This window comes from Colossoma macropomum, unplaced genomic scaffold, assembly GCF_904425465.1.
Source record: "Colossoma macropomum unplaced genomic scaffold, Colossoma_macropomum, whole genome shotgun sequence".
NCBI lineage: Eukaryota > Metazoa > Chordata > Actinopteri > Characiformes > Serrasalmidae > Colossoma > Colossoma macropomum.
The window spans coordinates 12701248-12719605 of NW_023494803.1; the positions used below are offsets into that span (position 1 = coordinate 12701248).

The 18358-nt window shown below is 38.4% G+C and overlaps 1 pseudogene; it reads left to right on the forward strand.

Moving 5' to 3' along the window:
• The first annotated feature begins 492 nt into the window (after positions 1-492).
• On the forward strand, positions 493-8348 carry LOC118823546 (annotated as a pseudogene).
• Positions 8349-18358: the final 10010 nt, after the last annotated feature.

An 18358-nucleotide genomic window follows, 5' to 3' on the forward strand; every position in this document is an offset into this window, starting at 1 on the left:
CCGTGGCATCAATTTCACAAGTGAACAGAAGATGTCTGGAGGGATGTTGAGCCATGACATCTGTATAGCCAAAAGTCAATTTCCCCCCAAATTATGGGGAAAATTATTTAACCCCCCCATTGCAAATTAGGTTATATATATATGACATATTTATGTTTATTGCAACAAGTGCATATATGCACTGACTACAGTGGAGGAAAGTGAGAAAGGTTCTTACTCAGAAGGTTGGTGGTGAGGAGGATGAAAACTCAAGGTTTATCAGAAGTCCCCTGTTTATCGCTCCTCTGTGTGAGTTGGTGGAGGAGCTGTAACTTCTCCCTAACTTCTCCACTCACTGTGTTCTTTTCTCATGGTAAAATTACGGTTACACAAGTTCCCCATACAAAAATGCATAGGTTGAACATTGTATGTAACTCTTGTGTTTTGTGGCTGTGCATGTGACAGGCACCTGATTTCAGATGTAACACAGTCAGTATATAAATTAGAAAACCCGTGCTAATATTCATCCGGACAGTTGCAGGTGGCTGCAAGACTGACGGAGCACTATAAACAGGTATGTACCACACACAGGTTTGTTTTCATGCCTCTATATGTTCATTATATATAAATATAAGTATCTTTAAGTAATATAATAAAGTCCAATATATGTCATACATGCAAGTAACTAAATGTAAAAATCATATTTGGTATATGTATCATATATATTATCGCTGTTGGAACAAAACTTCAAATTTCAGAAATGGTCACTTTGCAGTAAAACACATTCTTCACTTGTAATAAACGTTTTGAATGTTCCAACAATTCTGGAACATTTCTATTGGTGTATTTGTCATGCCATTTTAAAACAATTTAAAACTCAACTGCCTTTTTCAAATGATGTAAAAAAAATATGGGAAAAAGTGACAGAAATCGAGAAATGGTTTTGTCCCATCAGTGACAATATGCCAATATCTATATGTGATAATGATATGTCAAATATGTATTATATTTATTGTCACTGTCCATAAAAAAAGATTTTTAGTTTTCTGCATCATTTGAGACATATGAGGTATTTAATCATTGAATTTAGGTACTACGTATATATATATATATATATATATATATACATAATATCCTATAGTAATACATATTACTTAATAATATATCTCATATATGTTATATATGTGCCTATATGTAACATGTCCTATATGTATTTTGAATATTTATGTATGTATATGTAGTAATATGTGCCATATACATGACATCGTCCTGTCTCCACCACACACGTTTCTTCTCACTCTGTGCAGAATGAAGGTTTTGCTCTCTATCGCCGCTCTGGTGGTCGTGGCTGGAGCAGCCAGCGTCTCTCTGGAGGATCTGGAGTTCCACGAGTGGAAAGTGAAGTTTGGTGAGGATCCTTATTTAGCTATGAATAAATGATTTGATTAAAATGAAGCAAAATAACAGACTGAAGAACTGAAACAGTGATACTCCACTCAAATTACACCCACAGTCCAAATTCAGCCGCTGCCTTTTTCCAGTACCAGTTCTTTCGGTAAACGAGACAGTAGATGTAGCTCCTTCATTTGCAGTTTCATTTTGTGTCACTCTGAGTAGTGTTTATTTTGAGATTTTAAACTGCCTGGTTCTTTATTATTTTATTATTTGTTGTCATTTAGTTGATGCAGATTATAAAGTACAACATGTTTACCCAAATCATATTCTGTAAAAAAATGAATCTTGTATTGTTATGCAAATGCAGTGTTTTTTCCTTCATCAAGCTCAAGTTCAGTGAACCACATGCATCCTCCCTTTGTCTAATTCTGACATGTTTCTGCATTAGCTAAGGTCTACCACTCTATACAAGAAGAGTCTCAGCGTAAGATGACCTGGCTGGCCAATCGTAAGCAGGTCCTGGTGCACAACCTGCTGGCTGACCAGGGCATCAAAAGCTACAGACTTGGCATGAACCACTTTGCAGACATGGTGAGATCTCACACATGTGCATTACATTTATGAAGATGAAGTCTTTATATGAAATTGCATGTACAGTATTTTGTATATCACCACTGTCATATCAAAATCAAAATTTTTGATTCTACATTATTCTACATTATTTGAGCGCAGCAGCTGAACAGTTCATGATGAACAGACCAGTTTAAATGGTCCAAAAATACTTGTTGCATTAAAGTATATTAAATATTAAGAACTTTTTGCCATTTCTTAAAAAGTTCATTTGTGATAACAGCACAGTTCTTTTTTACAATAATGGTGTAATTCTCCTCAGTATTGGCTGCTAATCAGTCAACCCGAAAACAGACACTTTAGATAACTTCTATAAGATAATATTTGACCTTCAGCCCAGATTGTGAAGAAGAGAGTGAGTGCAGGGCTAACTTGTCATTGCACATTAGTGAACTTTTCAAATAGCAGCTGTGACCAATTAAATGAACTGGAAAGTTAAACCAACAGAACAATTAATCAAACAAAATAGGCTGAGAAACGCTTTACAGACAGACTGGAACAAAACAGATTCAGCTTCATCACTGAAAAATCTGAGCTCAACCTGATATTTACACAGTTTTATGGCTCTATCTGTAATGCAAAAGGGTGATAATAATTGCTGATATTAAAGTATATTTGATACACCTTCAACTGCTATATAAAAGCAATAGAACACTCAAGGAGGAAAAGACGCATGAGTATTGACCAAGCCTGCTGCACTCTGCCTTTACTGTGCTGGCAACAGCTGCCAGTGATCTGTATAGACATGTATAGGAAATGTAGGGGGCTATAGAGTGATGGAAAGAGTGGAAATTTTTGAAAATGATACAAATTTTTGCTGTCTTCTTTCTTTTTTTTTGCACAAATTAGTTCTGGGCAATATGGCAATATATGTTGTTCTAGTGATAAATTATGTCACAATTCAATATAATATGCCTCTCTGAACATATCATGGATATAATTGGTACAACTGACCAACTGCATGTTGCTTTATAAAAAGAGCAAAATTAGTCACATTTAACTGGATTTAGTGTCAAATATTGAATAAAAATCAGCATGCTCAGAGTTATGATAGTACTTCTTTTTTTTAAATGTAGCACAACTGGTTCTTTTTTTTCTCTGTTCCAACTGATCTAATATCTGAAAAAATCAATATCGTGACATATTGTGTATCATGAAAATTGCTTGAAGTATTGCAATGTTACATTTTTGCCATTTTGCCCACTTCTAGCACAAATTAGAATTAAAATAATTCTAATTAAAATTCTAATTAGAATTGCTCAAGTTCCAGTTTGGCGTTTATCATGTTTTTTTCTGAGATTTTGTCATCATGCGCCCTCATTTGGAACTGTTTATTTACATGATTTGAGGCCTAACATAAAACATAACTCTAACTGTTACTGTAACTCAAACCATGAAATTTCATTAAAAAGCATAGAACTACCTCTTAAGTTGACTTTGTGCCATTACACTGTATTTTTAAAGACAACTGGCTCAGACAAAATACTCATACTTTTTTTTGCACACTATTTTTCACCTTCATGATGAACAGACCAGTTTAAATGGTCCAAAAATACTTGTTCCATTAAAGTACATTAAATATTAAGAGCTTTTTGCCATTTCCTAAAAAGTTTTTTCACCTTTATTGCTTCATTTTTGAAGAGAAAAACATTGTTTAAGCCTCTCATCGTCTCATCAACAGGACAACAAAGAGTACAGACAGATGTTAATGGGCTGCCTGAAACCTTTTAACAGCACCAAGGCCCGCAGGGGAACTATGTTCCGCCGACAGGCAGGAAGCGCTGCTCTACCCGATACTGTGGACTGGAGAAAAGAGGGCTATGTTACCGGCGTAAAGAACCAGCTGGACTGTGGATCCTGCTGGGCCTTCAGTGCAGTAAGGGAGAACTGGCTTTAATCTTTGGCCTCCTAGTGGCATAGATACCAGTATCTACTTCTAAAAAGCATCATTAGTGTTAAGAAAATAGCAACAGTATCACAAAAACTGTATGTCAGTGTACTAAGTAAAAAAGTTTCATCAGCCTGTGAAATTTTTGTTTTTTGCAAAAATGTTATTAAGGCAACAATAAATTTCTTACTCACATATTTTTCTGAAATATAAAATCATTTCTGGTTTTATGTGATAGTTTTTTATAGCCCAAATTGGCTGTAAGGAAAGTTTACATTGTATGTGGTTTGTGTAGCCCAAGGCAATTTTTTTGTAATTGTTTTTAATGGAAAAGTTGCATTTGGCTTACTGTTTTTGAGCCTGCCATTTAATTTGCCTCGTGTCGCCTTGGATCAAAGTGGTTAAACAGCCAACAACACGTGATTCTTTTGTGCGGGCCTGCCTGAAGATATCACTATAGTACTGTGCTTTCAGAAAAAAACAAATGTACCATGAACTCTCCCCTTAAATATGATACAAAGTCAGAAGTTATCAAAAAAAATTGAATGCAGGTTGTAGTAAACTTTGTGACTGCTATTTTGGGAATAAAGCCAAAGGCCATGCCCATTTTCTCCATATGTTGTGATGTCTGCACTCAAACCATTCAGGTGTACAAACCACTTTTGGTTTCAATAAGTGCTGTTAATAACAGAAAACTGTCAAATCATTATTTAGACAAAAGCTGCTCTTTATACCAAGGAAGATACTTTGATGAACATGAAGATAAATAATACATACAGCTTTAGCACAGAGCTGCTTTATGTTAACAGAACATTTGCTGTGATTTTGTTATATTTCATTGGAAGGTAGCAATGAAGGAAGCCAATGTGGGCGCAAAATTAAAAAAAATCCATGAAACTTTCATCTCTCGTTTCCTCTGTTTCTCAGACGGGGGCGCTAGAAGGTCAGATGTTCAGGAAGACGGGTAATCTGGTCTCCCTCAGTGAGCAGTAGCTGGTGGACTGCTCCTGGGTGTTTGGGAACAAGGGCTGCAATGGGGGCTGGATGGACCAGGCTTTTTTCTATGTAGTCTTCAATGGAGGACTGGACACAGAGACCTCCTACCCCTATGAGGGCATAGTGAGTGGACAATATTTAGCTAACTCTGGAATTAGAAGTTAAGAAGCTAACTCTGGAATTAGAAGCTAAGAAGCTAACTCTGGAATTAGAAGCTAACTGTCACTTGACAAACAGTGAGCTAATAATCACAATTTAATAAGACAAAAGAAATAAAAAGATTAAAATGCAGATGTTTTGTGCAGTAACCCAGTGTCATCTAAACTAATCAACAACAAGGCCTGATAAGCCCTGATGGTGGAAAGTGGTCTGATCAGGTCCTCCTGGACTCAAATGACTCTGTCTCTCTCTCTCTCTGCAGGATGATGACTGCAGGTTTGATCCATCCACTATAGGAGCTACTTGCGATGACTTTGTGGACATCTACGAAGGAGATGAGGAAGCCCTGCAGGAAGCTGTGGCCACTGTTGGACCTGTTTCTGTGGCCATAGATGCCGGAGAGCCCTCCTTCCAGCTCTATCAATCAGGTGACCCTCCTGTCTCACATACTTATTGTGCATTACCATACAGTTGCAATTGCTTAGGATACCATAGCAACCACAAGGGATTCCAGAGCAACCGCCTATCATCAATCTAGCAACCACCTAGTATACCATAGCAAAAAACCTAATAATACCCTAGCAATCACCTGGCAACACCCTAGCAACCACCTAGGATACCAAAGTAACTGCCTAGTAACAACTTAGCATCCACCTAGGATACAATAGCAACCACATAGAAACACCTCTACAACCACTCTGGTTACCATATTAACCACTGAGCAGGACCCTTGCTACCACCTGGAACATCATAGCAACCACCCAAAACACATTTTGGCACCTCCTTAGCAACCACCTAGAAATTGCTTAATCACTACATTTTCTTCAGAAAGTGCACTTTTGTAGTTAATAAACTGATGTTTTGGTTGTTTGGTTGTTGAACTGATTGATTGTAGGTGTCTATGATGAGCCTGACTGCAGCAGCAGTGATCTGGATCACGGCGTCCTGGTTGTTGGTTATGGCACTGAGAGTGGACAGGACTACTGGCTGGTCAAGAACAGGTACATAAACTAACAAGTAGGCAATCAAAACCAATAATGCACCAAAAAAGACAGTTTTAGGTTACAAGGAAAGCTTAGAAAATTCACACTTTTACTTTACATTGACATTGTTACGGCACAAACATGTCATGCAAGATGCCATTTTGTAATGTCTCGGTCTCCTGCTCGGCCACCAGAAGGAGACGAAGAGTAGATGGTGATAATATGTGCTCACTCAATTTAGGGAGAAATTACACACGGCTCCCTGCTCAATCCTGAGTTCATGCTGCCATGTGCATGTGTCTCTTGGCCAAGCCAGTAACCTTTGGTATTGCATTCTGGAGCTAAGGGTCTTGGTCCTTTGAGTAAAACCATCAGCATAAGTATACAAAAAACCCTCCCTAGTCCTTTCTATTGACTACCTTCCCTACAGTCTTCTGAAGTCCTCATTTGTTTGAAGATTCTTCTCCTGCGTTTGCTTTGTTTGGCCTTCTCCCTCCCCCATTTTTGTTATCAACCCTCCTGAGAGGCCTTCTTTGGTGATGCCACATAGCCCAGGGGAAATGCACTTGCCTCTGCATCTCGAGATTGCTAGTTCACACCTTGTTAGGCGCAAACTTATTTCTCTTTTTTCCTCATGCTCAAGCCTTTGCTGCTCTGCACTTGAGTCTGTCATTGTGCCTCATAGGGGGCTTGTCCTGTTAGACTGCAGGTTTTCCAAAGCAATCTGTTACATTCGTAACAGACTTTTTCCAGTGGTAGTATCATTACACAATAGTATCATTTTACTGTTAAATGTCACTATGCAGTGATGTTTGATGTCATAGCAGCTTACCAAAAATGAGCATAATAAAAGCACTCATAGTAAATAGTTTGAATCCTGACTCTCGCTTGCCTTGAATGGTGATACAGGATCTGTAGGGATGATGTACACCTAAATTTCATCGGCAGGTTTGAATACAACAACAACTTGATTTAACAGCTTGAAATATTTTTTTAAACTATGCATTATTTGTGTGTTTACTAATGCAATCAAATAAAAAGTCTTATAACTGAAATCAAAACAAAATCTCTGGCTCAGGGTGACAAAGTATGGAAGGGGAAGTGTTGTAGTCATTTACTGGTCATTTTTTACTATCATACCACAAATAGTAAGATTTACCATACTGTAACAAACTACAAACAAGCCTAAATGTGAAGAACTTCATTAATCTTTGATAACATTTTGCCGGTATGCACTTTCTTGACCATAACTGATATGACACAGAATGTGGGAAATACAATGAAAGTGAGGCCAGTGGTCCATATGATTAATTAACTAATTAAAGAATCACATTTGGTTTCACAGCTGGGGTCTTTGGTGGGGTGATGAAGGCTACATCAAGATGTCCAGGAACAAGTATAACCAGTGTGGTATTGCCACAGCAGCCAGCTATCCACAGGTCTAAAGGTGTGTTTAATAAAGTTTAGTGATATTGTACAGTGCTGAAGTATTCATATTTCCTTCTTCTATTTATTTATTTCTATTTCTTCATATCAGATTTAGTACTTACTGATGGTGTTAATTGGTCCAGAATGAAACCCTATAGAGAATAGTTGGTCAGTGTTTTTCAGCTGTTTCAAGCCATCAATGCTGGGTAGCATTTGTTTAACTCTTGCTAATTTGCTGACTAATTTGATTTCTTTTTAAGACAGCTTAAGTGTTTTTTCATTAGCATGTTTACAGAAATGGACATAATGTACATATAATGTTTTTAGGAGCTCAGTTTTACAATAATATTGCAATGTAATTATGTTATAAAATAAATAATGCAGTTATTTTACTATTTTCACTATGTTGTTTCTTTACAGGTGGGAGTGAACCAACACCTCCACAAAATCTTTCACAAAATCTTGATCATCTCACAGTCTGAGAGTCTGAGATTTTCCTCTGAAATTACACGCTGAATCTGTTTACAGTATTTGTGTAAAACTAACCACTGTAGCTGAAACTAATCTTTTACTACTTTGCTGCTGACTAATGAATAAATTGGCTGCGAAAATGAATTTTAGTGCAGAAATAACATGATGAATGTTTAACAAAAGTGGTTCTGTTGTGGATATTTAAGCAGCTGACATCCTTTTATGAGTCTTATTTTTTCTTGAAGTTTGACCTTATGTAGGTTTATGTACCAAAAACAGCCACAATTCATATTTACATGAATATTGTCCCACCTCTCTTTATTCCTTACACTTAAACAGGCTTTGTTACTGGGCCTTTAAGACTGCTATATGTAAATAAGCTCTGTTGTGATTGGTTGTACTGCATTACATCTCATTAAAAAAAGCACTCTGGACTGAAACACTCCAGAATGAGTGGGGTTAAACTTCAGTAGGTCATAAAAGCAGTGGTTGTTGTGACATCACAAAAACAGAGGATTAAATCAGACAGTTTAGTTTCTGTATCTGGACTATACAGGCTGAGAACCACAATCACAATCTGCCAAGTATCAGGTGTACAAGGAATTTCTCTTGGTGCAGGTGTCAAAATGAAATTAAATCCAGTTAAACAAATATGGAAAAAAGGTATACTATTCAGTCAGGTCCATAAGTATTTAGGCAGTGACACAGTTTTTGTAATTTTGCCTCTGTACACCAACACAGTGGATTTGAAATGAAGCAGTCAAGATGTGACTGAAGTGTAGACTTTAAATTTTAATTCAAGAGGTTTAACAAAAATGTTGCATTAACCATTTAGGAAATACAGGAAATTATAGGAATTTTTACATAGTCCCTTTATTTCCACAGGCTCAAAAGTAGGTGGCCTTTCCCTTATTCCTTTATTTCATGTCAAATTAAAAAGATAAAAGGTCTGGAGTTGATTCCAAGAGTTGAGTGTTGCCATATTCCATTCAGAAGCTCTCAGACACTGAATTAATATTAGCTGCTATTTCTTTGCACGTTTTCAAATTTGCCATATAGTCTGCTACTGCTGTTTTGTTTGTAAAAGAGATGCTGAAGACAGTTTGCTTAGTAATATTTTATAATATTTTGCACAACTAGGAGCTTAGATTAAACTCTTTGTCAGCCCTGTTGGTAATCTTATGAAGCCTGCTCGGCAAGTTCAGCCCAGTTGGTAGCTTTGTACAACCTAGGGAAACATGCAGGCTAGTTTGCCTGTACTGAAACAACACTTAGGAAGCCCTTTGCTAGACATACTAGTTAAGAGGGTGGGTGCCGCATAGGTATTTATGTTTTTAGCTAGAGTAAATTTTAATTTTTGTCTAGGTTAGGGTGTGGTAGATTGTTTGGTTTTGCTTATTTCTTTTCAGTGATGCCGTCAAAAGCACCGACCTGGTTTTTCTGGTTTCTTGAAAGGTTGTCTTTGGAACTCTATATGTTTGTTAAAGTTGAACCGTCTACATTTTATATATTATAGAATATATGTGATGGATTTCCAGCTTAAAGTCTCTTGTGTTTAAATCACTTCTCTTCTTCCACCACATCTTCCACACCTGCCTCATTTTGTGACCCCTATCCCCTAGACTTGACCAAGGGTCATAACAGATTGTCAAGGTGTACAAGAGATTGCTTCATGAATAAATACAGAAGCGTTACCTCAAGACGCAAACCACTGGTGACACTCAAGAACAGAAAGACCAGATTAGACCTTCCTAGAAAACAACTAAAAAATTCTAGGACAAGATTCACTGGACAGATGAAACCAAGATTAACCTGTACCTGAATGACGGGAAAAGAGAGGCACATGGAGAAGGAAAATAAGGACTCATGATCTGAAACATACCACACCATCTGTGAAGCATGGTGGAGGTAGTGTTATGGCATGGGCATGTATGGCTGCCAATAGAACTGCGTTACTGGTGTTTATTGATGAAGTAGCTGCTGGTAAAGGTAACAGGATGAATTCCGAAGTGTATAGAGACACACGTTCTGCTCAGATTCAGTCAAATACTGCAAAACCGATGGAAGGCACTTCACAGTACACAAAACCTACCGTGGTAGCAACTCAAGAGTTTCTTATGCAAAGAAATGGAATGTTCTTTTCACTTAGTGAAGACAAAACTAATGACAAAAAGACCCACAAACAAGCAGCAGCTGAAGGCGGCTGCAGTAAAGGCCTGGCAAAGCATCTCAAGGGAGGAAACTTTTGGTGATGTCAATGAGTTCAGACAGTCATTGATTACAAAGGATTTGCATGCAAGTAGTAAAAATAACATTTTATCAACAGTTATGTTAGAAAGTCAGAAACAGGCAGAAAATGGAGGGACTATGTTACCCTTACTGTAAATTAGTGTCCCTTTTAGTAAATCTCACATTCATAACTTTCCTGGATACAACACATTGACACATTCTAACTACTGTGTTTATGCTTATTTGTACAATATATAGTGATTTTACTGAAAAAAAACACACTTACTGCCCAGAAAAACAGTTTTAAACGGTTTTCTCAGCTGCCTAAGACTTTTGTGCAGGTGTTTTCTCACCAATCCTTTCAGGTGTGGAACTATAAAAGTTAAAGATGTGACTGAAGTGTAAACTCTCAACTTTAATTCAAGGGGTTAAACAAAAATACTGTATTAACTGTTTAGAAATTACAGCCATTTTTTGCATATTCCCCCCTTTTTACAGACAGTCTACCTATATTTTTAGCTGGTGGGCGTGGCCAGTTTAGCAACTTACCAAACAAGAACTTCCATGTAAGTGAACACAAATTAATACAAATGCAGCGCAATATAACCACCTGTTTGGCTCAGATGCTGTATGAAAGTCCGTTTCTACCATGTCCATTTGTACCATGTACCATGTTGTCTCATTCTGGTCTCTCAAGAGGTTAACTTTGAAAATTTTTCTTGGAATTGTTAATTTTCTAAAGGCATGTGATTATTTTGGAATAATTATCCATTATTTTAAGAAATAAGACATTATTTTGATATAATACATTAGACTTTCAAGACAATGAGTAATTATTTTACCCAGATTTAGAACTTGTGGTCAGGATGAGCTCTTAGCCCTGTGCAGTGCATCATGATCTAGTTACTTAATTAAATGCAAGTATAGACATTGAGGAGAAGTAATTAAGTTTGTTTTTTATATAAAATGACACAGTGATTGAGAAATAAAGTATAAATGAGTGCAGAGAGGTCTCAGTACAGTTTTCGCTTGAAGTGGCAGAAGTAACTGAGTGACTGTGCAGTGCAGAGTTCCTCCACTGAGGGGCAGTAAAGAACACTGAAATAATGAGACGGGCCTTACAGTCATATTTAGATTTTAAGGATGTGTTGAGTCTGGAGGACCTAATCTGGCATGCAGGTTTAGTTCTGCAGTTCTAGGTGCAGAGATAAAATTAAGCTAAACTGTTCAGCTCCCTGTCCTGTTCAATGATCTATAAGCACTTAATAAATATGTATCTGTTTGTCTTTCTCTGTTTCTACAACCTGATTTCAGCATATTCATTTCAGTGATTCTCAAATGACACCAGAAACTTACTGTTATAATCCTTATTTAATATCAGTTCAACAGAAACTCAGATTCCCAAAGTTTTCCCCTCTGCCCAAAAAAAACTACAGAGTCAAGTTTGGTGTCTAAAGTTTGCTTCTTTAGTTTTAGCCTTGGAGCTACATGGCTAATGTAGCTAACAAGTAATGGAAGCTTATATCCCACCAATTAGCATGGTGCTAATAGCATGCCTAAATTGTCACGTTTTGTGGTCAGGTTTCTGTTTATTCTTGGAAATCAGGTAATTTTTTGTACTGAAAATGTATAAAACCTTGTCGGTGTTTTTTATTGTTATTGAGTTTGATCAGCTTGTGCTCAGCATCATATGAAATTTCAGAAAATCCTCTATTTATTCTAGCATGACCTGTTCACATGACAATAACTAATAAGAGAGAGAGACAGAGAGAGAGAGAGAGAGAGAGAGAGAGAGAGAGAGGCCTTGAACACATTTGCAGCTGGTGGTTTTGTAGCACCATTGTGTTAAACTGTTGTGTATATATTTAACCCAATACTGGTATGATGCAGTTTTCAGGAAAGGGTGGGTTTAGAGCGCTCTGGTTTGCAGTTTTTCTTTTTTTCTCATAACACTCTGTTGGGGGTGTCTTTGTAATACGTTTGAATGGCATGTAGCCCTAAAACCTTACCCTACCCCTCTATATCAACAACTATCAGGACACACTACTCCTAGACATGAATGCACAAAACAGAGGGGTATGGCCAAGTGGTAGGGGTGAGGGGTGAAATGGGATTGGGCCTTAGGGTCTTAAGACAGTTCAGTTGAAACCAAAGAGTGGTCCAGTACCAAATGTCCTGTGCAGAAAATGAAAGTGCGCTCTCTCCCCAGACCTGCTGCCAGTCCAAACAACGGACACCATTTAAACCAGAAAATTGCAGGTTTATTTTCTTCAGTGGCTCAATAGCAAGTTGCATTGATGGCATTAAGGGCCAGCATACGCCAAAATAAACAAAACAACTAAGGGTGTTAAACTACTACCTCAACCTGAAAACACAAACGAACAAAAATACAAAACATACATTAAAACAGTAGAAAAGGTGGCTAAAACTAGAGATGTTACGCTCAATACCAGAGCACTGAATCGGTGTCAACACTCCCTGCTGTGAATTGTATCGATACAATGATTCAGTGTCTCGCTTTAAACACTGGAGTCACGTGAACTATGTCACTGAAACCGATTCAAATATCCTGGGCTTCTTCCCTGGGGTTAAACTGGTGAACTCCAAACGGTTTCTGTTGTTTTCAGTTGTCATATTTGAAGTATTTTATACCTTATCTATTTTTGTGTCTGAACTCATTTATGCCAACTTACCCAGAGGAAGTTCAAAGGTGTGTGAGAAACACACAAATTCAAGAGTTTCCTCAAGAGAGAAAGACTGAGTGAGACGTACACGAACAGAAAACATCAGAGAGATTATTCCGTAAATTAAGCAGATCTAAACAAACTTGGTTGTCCAGCAGCTCAGTGTCAGCACTGTGGTTCAAATTTACTGTCACCTCAACCAAAGGACCCATTTCCACATAATTAAAACACCCCAAGAACATCACAGAGCTCCTCCAGCTCGAACCACACTTTGCACACAGTCCTCATGGAAGGCTTCCTGAGGTCTACGATTAACATGATGCCCAGCATCACTTCACATACTTCTACACATACAGGCAGAAACGAGATTCATCTGAGCAGATAACACGTTTCCAGTCATGAACAGTCCAGTTTTTGTGTCTCTTCTTCCACTGTAACTGGGCAACTCTGTAAGAAGTAAGCCTACAGAGTCAAGTTTGGTATCTGAAGTTTGCTTCTTTAGTTTTAGCCTTTTAGCATGGTGCTAATAGCATGCCTAAACTGTCACATTTTTGTTGGTCAGGTTTCTGTTTATTCTTGGAAATCAGGTCATTTTTTGTCCTGAAAATGTATAAAACCTTGTCAGTGTTGTTTATTGTTATTCTGTTTGCTCAGCTTGTGTTTAGCATCTTATGAAATTTCAGAAAACTCACTCTAGCATGACCTGTTAACATGACAATAACTAATAAGAGAGAGAGAGAGAGAGAGAGAGAGAGAGAGAGAGAGGGAGAGGCCTTGAACACATTTGCAGCTGGTGGTTTTGTAGCTCAATTGTGTTAAACTGTTGTGTATATATTTAATCCAATACTGGTATGATGCAGTTTTCAGGAACGAGTAGGTCTAGCGCGCTCTGGTTTGCAGTTTTTCTTTTTTCTCATAACACTCTGTTTGGAGTGTGTCTTTGTAATACCTCCGTTCGGAGGGCCATGTAGTCCTATGTAACAACTTTAAGGATGGGTGGAGTGAGGGCGCCGGGGCAGGTGTGGAGACGGAGAGCTAGATTTTATTTATACACAACACAAAAACCACTGAGCTTTTCAGCCCACAGACAAATTAAGACAAGACGCTCACTGGGACTTTTCAGTCTCTTCCTTTGTTTTCTTTTGCTTAGCTTCCCTTGACGTTAACATGCAAAATAGAAGAGTAAGGGCTAAGTGGTTGGGGCAAGAAGTGAAATGGGATTGGGCCTTAGTGTCTTAAAACAGTTCAGTTGAAACCAAACCAAAGTCATGTGAATTATGTCACTGAAACCAATTCAAACACCCTGGGCTTCTTCCATGGGGCTAAACTGGTGAACTCCAAACGGTTTCTGTTGTTTTCAGTTGTCATATTTGAAATATTTTATACCTTATCCTTTTTTGGGTCTGAACTCATTCATGCCCACTTACCTAGAGGAAGTTCAAAGGTCTGTGAAAAACACACAAACTCAAGGGTTTCCTCGAGAGAAAAAGACTAAGTGAGATGTACACGAAGAGAAAACATCAGAGAGATTATTCTGTAAATTAAACAGATCTATCATGGAAAGCTGAAGAAAGAGACACAGGACTTATTTAATGTTAAAATTATCAAATTAAGACATTTGTGTTGTAATAAAGGTTGCGTGAATATGCTTCAATAGAAATGTAAATTCACTGGACAAAAAATTAGTCACCTGTGGCTGAAACATACCTGATACCGTGTAATTGCTCCTTGATTTTACATGGACTGGACAAGTTTCTGAATGTAGGTGCCATCAGTGTTCAGCCACTCTTGCATCAAAGCACTGCACAGTTCGGCCAGATTTCATGGATCCTTTCCTGGCGTCTTACTAGTTGTTCCAGGTGTTCCCACAGATTTTCAAGAGGACTCAAATCTGGGGGTTTTGCGGACCAGTCCAGATGTGTAAATGCACCTGGATGTTCATCATGCCAATCAGTCACATTTGCAGCCCTGCAAAAGGCAAAACTTGGTTGACCAGCAGCTCAATGTCGGCACTATGGTTCACATTTACTGTCACCTCAACCAAAGGACCCATTTCCATGTAGTTAAAACACCCCAAGAACATCACAGAGCTCCTCCAGCTTGAACCACACCTTGCACACAGTCCTCATGGAAGGCTTCCTGAGGTCTACGATTAACATGATGCCCAGCATCACTTCACATACTTCTTCACATACAGGCAGAAACGAGATTCATCTGAGCAGATAACACGTTTCCAGTCATGAACAGTCCAGTTAGGGGCTCCCGAGTGGCACAACCGTCTAAGCTTTGGCCCTTTTAACGGGAGATCGCGAGTTTGATCCCTGCTGATGCTACAGCCATCCGTAGCCAGGAGTCCAAGAGAGCACAATTGGTCTTGCTCTCTCTGGGAGGGTAGGATGGCCCCCCTTCTCCCCCCATCACCCAACGCGATGCAAGTCAGCGCAGGCGTCTGTTAGCTGACGTAGCAGAACTGGCAGTTGTCGCTTTCCTTCGAGCGCGTTCAGCTGTCCAGTGACGTTGCGTGAGCAGCAGTTCCAAAAGATGCAGCGGCTGGCTTCACAGGTCTCGGAGGAAGCCTGTGTTAGCCTTCACCCTCCTAGCATTGAAAGTATCGTGTGATTGGGGGAGTCCTAACTAGCAGTTTGAATTGGAAACGACTAAATTGGGGAGAAAATTGGGTAAAAAAAAAAAAGAACAGTCCAGTTTTTGTGTCTCTTCGTCCACTGTAACTGGGCAACTCTGTGAGCAGAAGTGAGTCTCTTGCATGCCACTCTGCTCCATATGTTCATGGTATGCTGTTCCCTGCAGAGTGTTCTTTCAGAAATTGGTTGTGATGGACATGCGTTGACTTCTAGAAGCAGCTTTTGCCTGGAAGTGAAGCATTTTTTATTCACAAGCCATTAAACATGCCAGTGGTCCCTGTCCATCAGTTTCGTCTTTTGGCCACAAAATTCTGACAAGAATTTGCTGTAGGCTGGGATTTTCGCCACTGCTGCTCGACCCGTATGACCGTGGCTTCTTTAGCTACTAGGCAGTGTGAGTTATTCTACACTTATTTCCTGCAGTGAAATCCCTCAAAACTGTCTGGACAGAGGGAAACCTGAACTGGACACAGATGTATCTTGTCTTCCTTTTGTATACTTCATTGGCGAACTCCAAGGCCAGTAATTTTTATAGCTTTTTTAAAGTATTTAATTAAATTTTTAATTTCTGAAATTGCTAACTGCAATAAACATAGTTTTGTTCAAATGTAATACTACTATTACTGTACACAACTGTAATGATTTTAGAAGGGTGGGAGGAGTGAGGACACTGGGAGCAGAGTGTGGAGAAAGACTTTTATTTGACTTTTATTTTATAAGAAAAAAAAAACTCTCTCTCTGGGCTCTGCCACCTACTGAGAAAAGAGATGACTGTAAGTAGTCTGGCAAAAACAAGGCACAGGTGAATATTATCAGCTGGTTCAGCCCGATTGGCTCTCCGTCCTGCACCCTAATAGGTGCACTTTGTAGTTCTACAATTACAGACTGTAGTCCATCTGTTTCTCTGCATACTTTGTTAGCCCCCTTTTACCCTGTTTTTCAGTGACCAGGACCCCCATGGACCCTCACAGAGCAGGTACTATTTGGGTGGTGGATCATTCTCAGCACTGCAGTAACACTGACATGGTGGTGGTGTGTTAGTGTGTGTTGCACTGGTCTGAGTGGATCAGACACAGCAGTGCTGCTGAAGTTTTTAAACACTTCAGTGTCACTGCTGGACTGAGAATAGTCCACCAACCAAAAATATCCAGCCATCAGCGTCCTGTGGGCAGCGTCCTGTGGCCACTAATGAAGGACTAGAGGATGACAAACACAAACTGTGCAGCAGCAGATGAGCTATCGTCTCTGACTTTACATCTGCAAGGTGGACTGATAAGGTAGGAGTGTCTAATAGAGTGGACAGTGAGTGGACACAGTGTTTAAAAACCCCAGCAGCACTGCTGTGTCTGATCCACTCGTACCAGCACAACACACACTAACACACCACATCACGTCAGTGTTACTGCAGTACTGAGAATGATCCATCACCCAAATAGCACCTTCTCTGTGAGGGTCCATGGGGGTCCTGACCACTCAAGAACAGGGTAAAAGGGGGCTAACAAAGTGTGCAGAGAAACAGATGGATTACAGTCTGTAATTGTAGAACTACAAAGTGCACCTATATAGTAAGTGGAGCTGATAAAATGGACAATGAGCATAGAAACAAGGAGGTGGTCACAATGTTATGCCTGATCGGTATATGTGGACAGTTGGTTTCTGAATCCATGTCATTGAAAAATAATTTTAATGAATCTAATTATGTTCATTAGAGTCTGTTTGACACATTTTAAAAATTGTATTATTATTATTATTATTATTATTATTATTATTGTTGTTGTTAAAAATATAAAGAATTTATTTTTGTGCCTTCAGACTTTAGGTGTCATTTTCCAATAAAAAAAATATTTACCAGTCAATAAAAAATAACTGGTGAAATAACTGCATGTTTACAAACCTTGTAAATTTACCCTATAAATTATATTAATGCAGCAGTTTTTGACTGATTCATTTTTATGTGTTTTATTATTACTGCTAATTGAAGGGTTTGGACAGTTGCACAAGAAAACTTACAAAAAATTGCATACTTTTACTGAAAATGTTTTTTTTTTTCTAATTTGAGACTTGTTACTGTATTATTACAGGCATAAATTGTAAAATAAAAATTCACCAAGTTATGTAAAATAATAGTAATTTTTAATAACTGGAATATATGTGTATTTTTACCCGATCAATATTACAGTTAATGACATAATTGAAACATTAAAAACAGATTTTTTTTTTCTTTTGCAGTAAACCTGTATTAAAACTTAAGTAATATTCATTCTACATTGTGAGACATTTTTGGAGATTATTATGGACAAGATATCTTAAGACTGTGTCTATACTATATTAGACCTGCTTTATAGTCATGTCTTCATTTCTGAACACATCCCTCGAGATGTCTTAATATGTCTTCATAAGACATGTCTTAAGACATGGTGATAGCTGGGTATGTGTGAAGGAATGTCGGCCCACTCTTATTTGCAAAATGGGTTGAGTGAACTCGCTCTTGTGTTTTTGATCATTATCTTGCTGCGTTATCTGCATTATCAGATCACAGACTGATGGTCGGATGTTCTACTGCAGGAGATTCTGGTACAGAGCAGAATTCACGGTTCTCAATTATGGCAAAGTATCCCCCACACCATCACACTACCACCACCATGTTTCACTGCTGGTGAATGTTCTTAATGCCATGCTTACACCAGATGTCACAGAACCTCCATCTTTCAAAACGTTCCACTTTTAACTCATCAGTCCACAGAACAATTAATAAGGCCAAATTAGCATGCTGAAGGCTGTGAATGCAGTTTTTATTTGAGAACACATTGTCTTCAGTGAGGTGTTTGTGGTGAGCAGAGCACATTTGTCATAATAATGCCAGGAAACGGGGTG